The sequence below is a fragment of the Lissotriton vulgaris genome, chromosome 2_1, assembly GCF_964263255.1.
Source record: "Lissotriton vulgaris chromosome 2_1, aLisVul1.2, whole genome shotgun sequence".
Classification (NCBI taxonomy): Eukaryota; Metazoa; Chordata; class Amphibia; order Caudata; family Salamandridae; genus Lissotriton; species Lissotriton vulgaris.
In genome coordinates this window covers 635,175,859-635,191,980 of record NC_141687.1, presented here as the reverse complement: position 1 = coordinate 635,191,980, position 16,122 = coordinate 635,175,859, and positions in this window count along the sequence as shown.

Here is a 16,122-nt window from a genome sequence, read left to right as displayed (position 1 = left end):
CTTGTGACAGAGTGACAGACCTCCTTTCAGTGTAATGTAACCCTTGAAACACATATTCAAAAATAGAAACAAAAATTTTCAAAACCCATACCAGTTTCAACAACCAATTCAGTATTCAGTAATACCACCATCTATATACACATCCACTCATTCACCAACAGTTCTATATAGTCACTCATACATATATTCACTCATCATATGTAGTGAAACACCTATACATCCTGTTACACACCGACAGTCATCCAAAAGTTACTCACACACATAATCACACATAAACTATTGATCATCCATTTATTTGCATATACAACTATACAACTATACACACACGAACTCTTTACTTCTAAGGAAACTTACACATAATTACTCTCTTAAACAATCACTTATAGAAACACATACTTATTTAAACAAGAACTCTTTCAATCTCTCACTCTCACATATACTCACAATACTCACATATACTGAATTAAAACATATGTAGTTACGGATAAAGACAGTAGTGAGACAGTCATTCATTCACTAACACACACATATACACACTAAGCCAGTTAACCAATCATTTTTTTTTTAAACATCCATTAAGACACTTATTTAAACATTTATTTTTCCATCGACCTTTACATATACATAAATAAAACATATTGATTTTTCAGAAAGACAGACACTTATTTAAACATTTATTTTTCCATCGACCTTTACATATACATAAATAAAACATATTGATTTTTCAGAAAGACACACATTCACTGGATGGTGTCATGAGTGATGTCATGAGTGATGTCACTGACCATGTCATGAGTGATGTAATATGTGACGTCATCAGCAGTGCATTGCAGGCGCGTAAGTTATAGTGAGTCCAACTAACTATAACGTGGAAATTTCAATGGTTTTATGTCAGTAAAATTTCCAGCTAACTATAACTGGTGTGAAACCTATGGTTTTTTCAGTGAAAAAAAAAAAAAATATATATATATATATATATATATATATATATATATATATATATATATATATATATATATATATATATATATATATATATATATATATATATATATATATATATATATATATATATATATACATAATTACCTACTGGCTATCGCCAGTAGGTATATATAGTTAGAATTTTTTCCCTATGGGACTTTTGAAAATTCTATGTCTAATAACTTTGGCGTTTGTGGACGGAATCGGCTGAAATTTTCAGGAAAATGGCACATTTTGTTTCTGAGCAGCCCCTGAAAATTTGGTGGGGTTTCGTCAAGGGGGGGCTGAGAAAAAAGGGGGGTCCCAAAACGCGTTTTTTGCATTGAGTTTTCCATAGGGCGGTTGGACTCACTTTTAGCTCGAACGGCTGAATGGATTTGCACGAAACTTGGCAAAATTGTAGGGACTGTTAGCCCGATGTGCCTTTGCTAGGTCTCAATATATGTGCTCCAGTAGTTTTTGAGAAATTAACGTTCAAACCAAGATATATATCTGTAACAGCGCTCTGGGCAGCGATCCGGTCCGCTTACTTTTCGCTTATCGGAACTTTGCGCGCAGAAAGCTGATTGGCTCTCCGGTGTCTGTCAACATTCTAAACAGTCCGGAGCGGACGCCATCTTGTCTCTCGGTAGGATCGAGAGAGAAGAAGAGGTGGAAAACGAAGGGGGAATTTAATGAAAGGGGGCAAGGTATCCCCCTCTTGACCCCCTAGGAATGTTGTTGGGGTTATTAAAGGGTCCCGTGGGGAAAATAAAAAAAAAATGATTTTTCACAGTAGAAGCGCGGCCGCGAACTGGTAGCGAAACGGGAATTCGCCATTTTGTGCTTCGTAAATTAAATTACTAGTTATAAGTGGGTGCGGGAGACGTATCCTAATCCCCTATGTTTCCTGAGGGTGGGTGAGGAGGCTGATATATGTTGATACATCTCTTCCTGTGCGTGAGCTTTTTTTTTTTTTTTGCTGCGTGACAGTCCGGAGCGGCCGCCATCTTGTCTCTCGGTAGGATCGAGAGAGAAGAAAAGGTGAAAAACTAAGGGGGAATTTAATGAAAGGGGGCAAGGTATCCCCCTCTTGACCCCCTAGGAATGTTGTTGGGGTTATTAAAGGGTCCCGTGGGGAAAATAAAAAAAAAATGATTTTTCACGGTAGAAGCGCTTCACGGGCCGCGAACTGGGCCGCAAACTGGTAGCGAAACGGGAATTCGCCATTTTGTGCTTCGTTAATTAAAGTACTAGGTATAAGGGGGTGCGGGAGACATATCCTAATCCCCTATGTTTCCTGAGGGTGGCTGAGGAGGCTGATATATGTTGATATATCTCTTCCAGCGGCTGCGCCATCTTGCCTTTTTTCGAATGCCACAATTTTGTCGTGCACGGCAGCCATTTTAGATGCCAGGCTGGTTCCAGGCTATCACCTAACCCTGCGGATGTAGTTTATGGCCCCAGCTGTAGAGAATTCAGACATGCCAATCCTCCTGATTCAGGCGTGTGAGTACTGATTTCAGTGCTAGTCTCCCGCCTCCCGATTTCTGCAAGCAAAAACCCGGGGGCATATTACGAACAACTAGCGATAATTTTTGTCTATAACTTGTTTAGAGACAAAAATTATCGCCGCACATCGGCGATTTTTATCGCAGATAAACCTTGCTATTATCGCAGAAAAGTCAGCGATATTCATGTATTATCGACCTAATGCTCTTAGCCATGTTATCCACCTCCCATTGGATAACATGGCTAAGAACTGCTCAGGGCAGGTGTTAGATTTTGGAGATATTCGCGCTTAGCGCGAATATCTCCAAAAGTTGGTAATAGAAGGTAGCGATGTTAGGGACTGTTTCCAGTCGCTAACATCTTGGTACGCCACTTTGCATGTCATTAGTGATAAGTATCACTGACATGCAAAGCGGGGCCCAAGATGGTCGCTATCTCCTTTTAGCTGTCACTAGCTGGTGTTAGTGACAGCTTGATAATAGGGAAATAATTTTATCTCCGCTTTCATGGTTTTTAAAGCCAAAAAAGCGGAGATAAACCCCCTTGATAATATGCCCCACGATTCCTTGGGGGTTTCAGCTGACAGGGCTTGGTATTGTGTTACATGGTAATTTTTCCATGAAACGTCAGAGGGTCGATGTAGGGGTTCTAGAAGAGGTGATAAACCATTTAAGCCTCATGAACAAGCGCATGGTCTTTTAAAGATTTGTGAAGTACTCGGGGCGGCGGTGTGTGTGTGCCCTCTTTCAGGAGCGGGCGGGGGGGCACTGCCAGCAACTTGCCAGGTCAGGTAGTGTTCAACACGTGCATCACCCTTTCTCTGCCTGCTATTGCGCTCCATGCTTCGGAAAGGTAAGAAAAAGAACGTGCATTTGAGTTTGAAATGTCCGATCCTGCAGCAGCACACTTCCAAAGCCCACACATGACAATAACCCGAATCAAGGCCCCATTCACCCGTTTTTAAAAAAATAGATAACACTCCAACAAAGTAAGGTTATAAAACTTTATTAACTACTAACTTTAACAAACGGAACAAAAACTAAAAACATTTAAACATTTCTCAACACAAAAAGCAACAATGGTTAGAAGCTGTCTTTTGTGCGAATAGTCCCAAGGCAGCACAACGTGCAGAGTTCTGGACGGCACCCAGGTGATGTCGCCTGGGTGCCGCACTGGTTTAGGGATCCTACAATGCTGCTCCGAAAATTGGCGTGGGGCGTCCCGGGTGGGGCGGGGGGAGGCCTCGTCAGTAGCGGTCTGTTGTGCGAATAGTCCCAAGGCAGCACAACGTGCAGAGTTCTGGACGGCACCCAGGTGATGTCGCCTGGGTGCCGGTACTGGTTTAGGGATCCTACAATGCAGCACAGAAAAACAGCGTGGGGCGTCCCGGGTGGTGCGGGGGGAGGCCTCGTCAGTAGCGGTCTGTGTCCAGTGTCACATGGCTGACACAACATGTACGACAGGCACCCAGGTGATGTCCAGTAAACTGCCGCACTGGTTTTGGTATCCTACAATGCTGCTCCGAAAATTGGCGTGCGGCGGGCCGGGGGGGGGCGTGGGGGAGCCGGCGTGAACGGGCCTCCCCAGGTGGCGGCCATCTAGCTGAGTTGCGCTCGCTCTTGCGGCCACAGCGTCTCGCTCACCATGTTGTTGAGTTGCTCCCACTCTTGCAGTGCAGCGATAGGCGGCTGCCACATGGCTCTTAAAATGGCGGACGGCTCCTCGGTTTTGGGCCTGGTCCACTGAAATGGCCCTGGGACACTTTGGAACTCGGACGATTGCCTGCTAGGGCTTGGGCTCCATTCTCGAAAAGCGTCCCCTCAGCCGTGAAGATTGTATAAAAGTCTTGGGGGCCCCCGACTCCCACAGGCTTCCGGTGGGGAGCGGCTGCCATGATTGCTCGCGGAATGACCGCGACGGAGCCACGAGATGGTGGTGCTCTCATGCTGACGCCAGCTTCAGTCTGAATGATCCAGAAACAAGGTGGGGCTTTCATCGTTTGGGAAAAAAAAATGTTCTAAACCAATGAAAAGTGTTATTTTTAGGTCATATGACCAAGCCTTCCATCTTTAGGAAACCAAAAGTAAAATGAACCAATGAAAAGTTTTATAAACAAGTCACATGACCTGTTATGCGACATAGGGCTACAAAAAGCGTAGAAAATCCGTTGGCACGTGAGGCGGCGTCAGTAGCGGACCGATGTGCGAATAGGCCGAAGGCAGCACAACGCGCCGAGATCCGGATGGCACCGAGGTGGTGTCCAGCAAATTGCCGCACTGGTGTGGCCATCCTACAATGCTGCGCCGAAAGACGGCGTGTCCAGCTGAGTTGCGGTCACTGTTGCGGTACAGTGACTCGAACGCGCCGAGATCCGGATGGCGCCGAGGTGGTGTCCAGCAAATTGCCGTACTGGTGTGGCCATCCTACAATGCTGCGCCGAAAGACGGCGTGTTCAGCTGAATTGCGGTCACTGTTGCGGTACAGTGACTCGAACGCGCCGAGATCCGGATGGCACCGAGGTGGTGTCCAGCAAGTGGCTGCACTGGTGTGGCCATCCTACAATGCTGCGCCGGAAGTCGGCGTGGGGTGCCCCGTTGGCTTATGAGGTGATGTCAGTAGTGGACTGATGTGTGAATAGGTCGGAACCAGCACAAGGCGCCAAGATCCGAATGGCAAGTCCTGGATGTTGAGTGCCTCAGTTGAGATTTCTGAGCAGTGCTTGTAGGACTGTCTGAAGCTTATTTGCACCTGCTGCAGCTTCACTAGGTCCGGCGGAACTTTTTGCCTTTTCCTTTCTGCTTCTTTTCCTACAATGCGTTTCTTCTGAAGACACGACCAGGTCCCTGAATGTGTGCAGGGGGACGCTATTGATTGAATGAACGCGCCGAGATCTGGATGGCACCGAGGTGGTGTCCAGCAAATTGCCGCACTGGTGTGGCCATCCTACAATGCTGCGCCGAAAGTCGGCGTGGGGTGCCCCGTTGGTTTATGAGGTGATGTCAGTAGCGGACCGATGTGTGAATAGGTCGGAACCAGCACAAGGCGCCCTGCACTGTTGAGCCTTTTTCAATGTCTGTTTTTTGTTGTTTCCCCTCCATCAAAAACAAAACAAAAATACAAGGCGCCAAGATCCGAATGGCAAGTCCTGGATGTTGAGTGCCTCAGTTGAGAGTTCTGAGCAGTGCTTGTAAGACTGTCTGAAGCTTATTTGCACCTGCTGCAGCTTCACTAGGTCCGGCGGAACTTTTTTCCTTTTCCTTTCTGCTTCTTTTCCTACAATGCGTTTCATCTGAAGACACGACCAGGTCCCTGAATGTGTGCAGGGGGACGCTATTGATTGAATGAAAATGGCGGCTTGACACAAAGCTGACTCAAGCGTTACTGTTGGTGCTATACAGACAAAAATTGGTTTTCAGTTTGTACATTCTTCAGGTTTTTTTTTTCCATCCAAGTCTGATTGAGAGTTTGTAGAAAAATGGCTTCAGATTTTCCACATACTACTCTTCAACATTCTTCCTAAATGTAACAATGTGAAACTCACTAGGAGAACGGCTGTTTCTGTTTCCTTTCAAAATGCTGCCACCAATATTTTCTGAATGGAAGACACCATCTTGTAGCATAAAGGGCCGAAAGGGGTTCTGGTCTGGCCGATGGTTGGTGGAGACATTTTGACTATATCTTGGACCTGCCCGGCCTCGCCCAAAATGGCGCCGGTATAAATGGGACTCGTAACTCTTTGCCCGCAAATGTATATCTAGAAAATGTTATTGTAAGTGGCCCTGTCGTATTTTAATTACAAAATGTACGTCCACCGATTCCGCAACTGTTAGACACCTTTGTTCTTGTCACCTAATGGCCCGCTCGTTACGTTCTTCTACAGTGTAAATGTCTCCTCATCATATACGATTTCAGTTTGCTCCGTGGCCGGCCCACGTGGTTATAGGCCCGTATTTGTATACTGACATTTTCACAATAAAGGTTTTTAAAACAAAACACGGTAGTAGTATTTTCATTTGTAAAGTTTTTACTTTTAGTGACTGTTTTCGAATCAGTAAAAGGCAAGTGAAATAAAGCAGTCCAATTACATGACGGATAAAAGGTATAATATGTAGGAACGCAGTAAAGATAAATGGTCAAGGGCAGTTGTGTTTTTCATGTCTGCAACATAAAGTGATCGATAAGAATCTGATAATCAGGCGTATCGGCGACTAAGACAGCAGGCCGAATCTCTTTTACTCAACGGCTCCGTCATGGAAGGAAGAAACGCCCTTTTTCTCGAAAAAGGAATATATTTTACTTGCAAGACAGTTGTAAATTTTCCGGGAAAGTACATTAGCCTGGAATATTATAACATATGTTTGAAAAAAAAATATTGTTCGAAAATAATAAAAAGCGTAATTTTTAGGTCATATGACCAAGCTTTTCATCATTAAATTAACAAAAGTAAAATGAACCAATGAAAAGTTTTATTAACAAGTCACATGACCTGTTATGCTTACGTTACGCGCTGCGCGCCGCGCCTCGGATCACTTCCGGGTGCGCTAACGCGGCGTGTCATAAAACGCATTACGTGACAACGTAGGTCAAGAATATAGTCTAAATGTCTCCACCAACCAGCGTTCAGAACACAACCCCTTTCAGCAGTCCAAAAAGTTCTGTTAAATGACAACAGAGGGGACAGGCAACAAGAACCATCAGTCAAAGAGGGGAGGGCAAGTTCTTCTCTTCCGGGTCATGTTGGGGCGCTACCGGAACTGATCGAATTGGTAGTCTACAGTGTTTCTGGATGTTTCAGACTAAAGCTGGCGTCAGCATGAGACCACTACCATCTCGTAGCTCCGTCGTGGCCATTCCACGAGCAATCATGGCAGCCGCTCCCCACCAGAAGCCTGCGGGAGTCGGAGGCCCCCAAGACTTTTGTAGAATCTTCACGGCTGAGGGGACGCTTTTCGAGAATGGGACCCAAGCCCTAGCAGACAAGCGTCCGAGTTCCAAGGTGTCCCAGGGCCATTTTAGTGGACCAGGCCCAAAACCGAAGAGCCGGCCGCCATTTTGAGAGTCCTGTGGCAGCCGCCTATCGCTGCACCGCAAGAGCGGGCGCATCTCAACTACATGGTGAGCGAGACGCTGTAGTCGCAAGAGCGGGCGGAAAACAGCTGAATGGCGGAAGAGGCACAGTGTAGCAAAAGCGGGCGGAATGGCAACTAAAACGATAAAGGGGCGCCCCACTACAGCTTGTCTTCAGGTCAAACGGATTGTGGGACAAGGTCCAGAATTGAAGAGTCATCAAAAGGCAAAAAGTTCCGCCGGACCCCGGGAGCCGGCCGCCTATGTCGGGGGCGATCTCAGGCTACACCAGTGCTATAAGACTTGGGGAGGGTGTCGGAGCCAAGCGTCTTCTCCGAGTCCATGGCCATCACACCGCCCCTCAGGGGCCTCCGTCAAGCTGTTTAGGAAGGTAACATATCACATTGTTTTCTAATGCAGTCAGGTCCACAAACGACACTCACTTACTTTGAGAATAGTGAAGCTGCAGTAGGTGGAAATAAGCTTCAGACAGTGTTACAAGCGCTGCTCAGAACTCTTAACTATGGCACCCAACATCCAGAACTTATGCTATTTGAGAATGGTAGTGACATCGAAGCATCTCAGGGACCAAAACCATTAACGTACTTTCACGTATGAAAATCTTACTTGGGGAGGGGGCAGGAGCGAAGCGCCCCCTCCCAGTCAGCGCCACCACACCGTATGTTGAAAATCTGAAGCCATCGTTCTACAAAGTCAACCAAACTTGGATTGAAAAATCTAGAAAAATGTACAAACTGAAGACCAGTTTTGGTCTGCATAGCATCAGTAACAACGCTTGAGTCAGCTTTGTGTCAAGCCGCCATTTTGATTCAACAAAGCACAGGCATTGAAAAAGGCTGAAATTCAGAACTCTAAACTATGGCACCCAACATCCAGGAGCTTGCTATCCGGATCTTGGAGCCTTGTGCTGTTTTCGATCTATTCACACATCGGTCCACTACTGACATCATCTTATAAACCAACGTTATGTAAATAGTTTTTTAATAAAATGTTTTACCCTGTTTCTTTGCTGGTGTGTTGTCTATATTTTTAATATTTGCATAGGGTTTGTCATTATTTTGTGCGGGATGGGTGATGGAGCCGAGCTGTCTTGCAGCCCTCATGGTGTGGAGCTCAGTTCATCTCACTATTTTCGTATTTCTCAAGAAGGGTTGTTCCTAATATTTCTATTTTAGCGAGGTCAAAAAGAGATCCAATTAGTTGGCCTACTGATTTTGCTCGATTACTTTTATTTTTTTACACGATTTTTCACTATCTGCAAAGACTAAACAGAGTATTGCGACTTTGTGCTTGTTTGTAAATAGAGAATGATCCAAAGAGAACCAATTCTAAAACAGTAAATGCTTGGACAACAATCAATCAAATGGAGAGACAAGGAGGCACGACGGATTACAACGGGGGTAAAGGCCTGCGTTAACTACCCTTCAGTATCTGCAAAGAGAGAGTACTACTAAGGCAAAAGAGGGGAGGGGGGGGGCAGCGTTCAAAGCACATCAGCGTGCATAAATACGAAAATGTTTTTATCTATCACGTACTTGACATTTTAAAGCTTTTCATATTTGCTATTAAAAAACCAATGAAATTCACAGAAAAAACCATAGGTTATAGTGGATATATAGTTAGGAATTTGCATTTACAAAACCTTGAAAATTCAATGAAAAAACCATAGGTTATAGGCCATATATAGTTAGGAATTAGCATTTACAAAACCTTATTTTACTCGCATAAAACCATTGAAATTCCATATATAGTTAGCTAACTATAAGCGCTAACTATATATCGCGCACCCGCAATCCACTGCTGATGATGTCACATATTACATCATTCATGACATGGTCAGTGACATCACTGATGACATCACTGATGACATCTCAAATGACATCACTGATGACAACTCAAATGATATCAATGATGACATCTCAAATGACATCACTGATGACATCACTGATGACAACTCAAATGACATCACTGATGACATCTCATTTGTCATCACTGATCACATCACTCATGTGATAATACAATGAACCTCTTCAGACTCTAATATAACCTTACATACACTCAGTATAAACAGACACTCACAGACTGTCACTCATCCATGGAGTTACTCACACACCTAGTCAGTCATGCAAAGAATCAATCACACCTCCATTTCCTCAACTATACAGTTATACACATCTTACTTATTCAAACATATAATAACACATATTTACTCTCTTATATAATCCCTGATACAAGCTCACAGTGATCGATACAGCCACTCACACATTCACTGGCTCTTATGTTCAGTTATTTATATATCTCAACTCTCACATGTATTGTGTTTTACATACGTACTTACTTGCACATGTAGCAATGAGAAATCCATTCACTCACCAACACACCCATGCACAGTCAACCGCCCATATAGCTGTTTCCACATGCACTCTTGAACTCATACTCCTAGTGAATCAACTGCTTACACATCTATGCACAGAGTCACGCACCTCCCAGCCACCCACACACACACTCAGCCTCCCATTCAAATATTTGGGCAACCAATCAATAACCCATATGGCCACTCTTATAGCTACTGATCAACACATGCAGCAGCTTACACAACAACAAACATACTGATGCACGAATTAAGACAGTTTAGTCACTAACCCATGTACTCAGTGAGACACATTTAATCACTCACTCATACAGTCAGTCATGCACCTACTAAATTCTTCATCCAGACACTTATACATCCACTCATTCCTCAATATGTGAAACATATTTAAACTTTAGAGACACATACAATCACTGGTTGTTTTGATCAGTGATGTCATCAGTGATGTCACTGACCATGTCATGAATGATGTAATATGTGACATCATCAGCAGTGGATTGCGGGTGCGCGATATATAGTTAGCGCTTATAGTTAGCTAACTATATATGGAATTTCAATGGTTTTATGCGAGTAAAATAAGGTTTTGTAAATGCTAATTCCTAACTATATATGGCCTATAACCTATGGTTTTTTCATTGAATTTTCAAGGTTTTGTAAATGCAAATTCCTAACTATATATCCACTATAACCTATGGTTTTTTCTGTGAATATATATATATATATATATATATATATATATATATATATATATATATATATATATATATATATATATATACATAATATATATATATTTATATATACAGAGTGTGTATGTGTATATATATATATTTTTGCTTTAAATCGCTCCTTCTGGCAACCCCTCGCCTTCCCTGGGGTGGCTTGTTCCCGGCGGAGCCACTGGCTCGAATATCCAGAAAAACGGCGTTCCTTTGCAAGCACTCAGGCATCCAGTAAATACACAGACCACGCAGGAGTCCAGAAAAGTAAGGTTTATTCCGTCATAAACAGAACGTGACGCGTTTCGCGCTCCACAGAGCGCTTGATCACACAAGTTGTCAGCGTGATTCTAAACATTTTAAGCCTATTGACATTAAACATGGAAAGGGGACTCGGCTTGCCACTAATCTACCATCTTACACTAGTCAGCAATGCAGGTGTCAAGGTATTCAAACAAATCGAAGTTCATTGATAAGAACTTCCTTATGCTACATTCATCCATGCTTCATCGTACTAAAATAAACATGAGAAAATAAATAACTTGCGGTATTCGGGTTTCGATTCCTTGTTATGTGTGGAATCTTTGTATCGTTAAGTTCATTCTAGTTGCTTAAATTTTATGTGTAAAGTTAGCATGCTGAGCACCTTAGGCTTATCATTTAATGCGTATATTATCGTAATGGCCCGGTTCTGTAGTCAGAACGTCATATCTTTGAGGGGCCGGGTTACGTTCTCTACGTCATTCGCGTAGTCATGGAAACCGGGGATAAGCTTCCAATGACTGTAGACCCACCACAGTATTATTTAAAATACAATGTGTTCTTATTGCTTTATTATTACGCCTCCACATACTGAAATATTCATTCTACCCAGTAAGGAGAAAAAAAAATGTTCAAATGCAGAGTTACCCGAATGGGGTAGTGTGCTCGTATAGTCGGTTGCCATGGTAATTACTGAACCTGCAACTTTATTGTCCAGGTCCGTGAACAGTAGTTCAATGTGATCTGGTTGTTATGTTATTTCCTAGTTAGTGGAATAAATGTAAGGGGAAGTTAAGGCAATAAGGTTACAGATGGTCACTAGATAAATAATCAGGCTGTTATATGCCACGTAAGTCCATCTCTGGTTAGTGAGTTTGTGGAACATATAGGTCTGTGCCATTATTTGCTTCTGTAACGGCTAGGTGATGGGTCATACAGATAATCATTTAAAACAACACTGAGACAACATAAAAATAAATAAACATATAACTGGTGCACAATTCATAAATTAAAATACAAATACTTTTGTAGCAGATGGTAGAAGATAACCACAGTGCAAAGATTAGGGTACTGGTGTCGAGAGCCGGAGACAACATCCCTCCCTTTACATTTGTGGAAGAGAAGAGAAAAGAAGAATGCAATTAGATATAGGTTAGAGAAAGAAGAAATCTTCCAATTTCTGCAAAACATCACTCAATATAACTGCTATTCTAATTGTAAAGGCACATTAAATTCTTCATCAATATTGTGCCCTGTCGGATATCGGGTACACAGTCCAATAATGTATCTAGATTCTTTTTGTCTTAATTTGAGCAAACGATTTCCTCCCCTGTGGCCCAGGTTCACCTGTTCAATAATGTAAAATTATAGTTTTTTGATAAAGATTGCATGTTAGAGAATGAAGATTTCTTCTTTCTCTAACCTATATCTAATTGCATTTTACGAAGCAAAAACAATGTCCGGGCCACGGATGTCAATAAAGCACGTTTATTTAAAAATCACTCCACTCATGTGTAGCGATTTTGAAATAAACGCGCTTTATTAGATTTTTTTTAATTAGATTTATTAGGCTATAAATGGTGCCTTCTGATTAGTTTTACGCTTGTTAGTCCCTCCCCAGAAAGCCATGTCAGTCATTGTATCCTTCCAAGGCTACCTCCCCTTCACTGCACAGACTACTTTCTTCCCGTCTCTCACTACCCCCCTCCAACAGTCCGTGACTTCTTGGGGACCTGCCCCCTTCCTCGCACTCCGAGTCGTGCTCGTGCCCACCAGTACTACCCGTTGTTAATGCAATAGATCTCGTGGAAATCCGAGTCCTATTGCATTGCCAATGCTTGTTTGAACCCTCTACCACTATCAACAGCATACTTCAGGCCCTCTCTGAAGTCATGTATCCACATCTCTGTCCTTCATTCTTAAGCTCTGCCATCGAGCCTTGTGTACGTACCAGCAGTACTTTCCCATCTCCTTTCCTCCCTGAGGACGGAGGTGAAGCAAGCACGCTACCTGCGCACGTCTCGCCAGTGTTTTGAGGGCCCGAAAGTGATCCAGGCCTGTCTAAATCTGTATCTCAGTTTATTAATTTTTTTCCCCTTGTGTGCATTGTGCCCGTCTTTGAGGTGCCGTTCCTTTCAGAAGTCCCAACATGGCTTTTCTGCTGGTAAGGAGTTTATCCCAGTGCCTTGTTTAATACTGTGCAAGGCTATCCAGTAGAAAATCGCAAAGTGTCTATTTAAAAATGCAATAACAGAAGTAATTCTTTTTATGATGATAGAGTTGTAGATCCTTTGAAAATGTCCACTTAATTTTGCAACGTTATACATTCTGCAAAGGTGTTTGTTTAACGTATAACTAAGTCCTTATGTAACTGTCTGTTTTGGCGGTTCAGAATGTATGTGTGTATGTGTGTGCCCAGTTCTATGTATGCTGGTCCAAAACCAGTCCTTTTTAGGTCTCGCGACCTATCGATGTGCGCAAGCGCATCGAGCGGAGCGAGAATTCAAGTGGCGAAAACTTCGTCAAACCAAAGGGCTTTCAGCCCCGCGGTTTTCATGCTGTTCACGTGAACCACGTGATAACATGCACGCGCATTCAGGGCCAGCCAGCCCAGCACATCAAAGGGCTTCTCCTCCCCTAATTATTCATGGCCGGCCGCAGGACGGCCGTACTTTCAGTTTCCCGAAAAGGCTTCTCCTCACCTAATTAGGGGAGGAGAAGCCCTTTGATGTGCTTCACACCAATGCGCCTCACAGTCATTCCTCTTGTTTGTATTTGCTTCGGCTGCCATTCTCAGACTCCACGATCTGCTCATGTGACATGGTTGCTCCACAAGACGCTTTACACATTACACTCATCTGCCTGAAGTGGGAGAGCATATGTCATACTCATCTGCCTGAAGTGGGAGAGCATATGTCATAAGTACATATGTCCTCTTCTTTTGCCTCTGACTTTTAAACAAGCAAAGCTGGTCCTTCTGTACTTGCAGTTTCACTTCTAATGTGTGTTGTTATTTATCATGATTTTTAGCTGAGGTGTATCACGCTCGTTCATGAGTTTGATCTTTTCATACTGTGAAATGTTTTCTAAGTTGTTTTTGATTGTCTTACCGCTGGAGGTCTCCCTGTGCTACATTTAGCCTTTGACACATGCAACGCCACTCAACCACGCAACGCCACGCAACAATGCAACGCCACTCAACCATGCAACGCCACTCAACCATGCAACGCCACTCACACATGCAACGCCACTCACACATGCAACGCCACTCACACATGCAACGCCACTCACACATACAATGCCACTCACACATGCAACGCCACTCACACATGCAACGCCACTCACACATGCAACGCCACTCACACACGCAACGCCACTCACACACGCAACGCCACTCCACTCACACATACAACGCCACTCACACATGCAACGCCACTCACACATGCAACGCCACTCACACATGCAACGCCACTCAACAACCCAACGCCACTCACACATGCAACGCCACTCACACATGCAACGCCACTCAACTACGCAACGCCACTCAACAACCCAACGCCACTCAACAACCCAACGCCACTCAACAACCCAACGCCACTCAACCATGCAATGCCACTCAACCACGCAACGCAACTCACACATGCAACTCCACTCACACACGCAACGCCACTCACACACGCAACACCACTCACACACGCAACGCCACTCACACACGCAACGCCACTCACACACGCAACACCACTCACACACGCAACGCCACTCACACACGCAACGCCACTCACTCAAAGCCACTCACACCCACGCAGTGCCACTTTCACACACACTGTGCAGTGCACAATAGGTCTCGCAGTAGGAAAGTTGGAGATATTGGTTTTGTAAATGACAAAGCCCTTTATGTTTTTAACATGCAAAATAAAAATAAAAGGCATTGTTATTTGCAATTGTAATAGCTCCAACTTTCCTACTGCGAGACCTATTGGCAACGCCAGTGCTTGTTTTTATCACAATTACGTATGTATCATTTAGCCTGTTAACCAGCGTGCAAATGCATTACTTCTTTGGTGGGGTGCATGCAAGATCCTATTTTATAAATCTCAAAAATGTCAATTAGGATTAACGCCATTTTAAATAACAGTGCATTGCCATTTTATGCCGCATGTGTTTGTGGGCGGGGAGGTGTACACATTCTTGATGAAAAACAGCCCTTTTTTGTGGGTATGGCGGTTCCCATTTGTTTTCAACTGGTTTTCGCATCAATGAATTTGTTTACCTCCAGAAATAGCAAAAATGGGTGATGCCTCAATCTGATGTCCATTTTTATTATTTTAACCAGCGGGATCTGGATCACAGGGCACCCGAGTTTCAATTGAGCAGTGAAACCTATGGATAATAGGGATCCTATTGTCGGAGTGTATTGCCATAGAGCCCTAATAAAGAAAAGGTAATCTTTACAACAAATGCACCAGATGTAGATTAGAACTCCCAAGTATAGTCTGTCATGGGGATGATGCCTGTTCTACAAATGAAGGTTTTTGCTTACTGTTGGGTAACAGTGTGGGTGTGGAAAAGTGTGTCAGATGGAAGTAGTCAAGGTCAGGAAAGCACGTTAAGGCTGCACTTAAAATCTAGCTTATTATATTAATTGGGGGCGAGGAGGGGCAGAGGGTCAAACTTATTTGGTTCTGAAACTTGCGTTTCCAGTTAGCTCCCTCCCTGTAGCTATCGTTCTGGTATAGGTGGAACAGTAGCCCCTGGTTCATCAATACCGCAGCCTTAGTTTTGTTAATAGCTGAAGAACAGATTTGTGTTGGCAATCTTTTTTTAAACATTTTTTTTATTGAAGTTCTATAGTGTCATTTCAAATTAACATTTCAACATCATTTCTTAAAACAGTAAAATACAAACAAAAGCCTTTTTCTTTTTTACCTATAAATCAAAATCTTCTCGCACAGCACATAATTACACTATACTTACATCCTCAAAATGTCTCAAAATTTTTATCAAAAAACGTCCCCCAGATCTTATCGAATCTTCTAATCCCCCCTACCCGGAATGCATAAATTTGCTCACTAATCTTAACTCGTCTCATCTTCTTTAACCATTCATAAAAAGTTGGAATCTGTTCTGTACGCCATTGCTGTAGCAACAGAGATCTAGCCACTGCCATAGCAATGTACAGTAATTTAGCTATCTGATCGGAGAGCATAA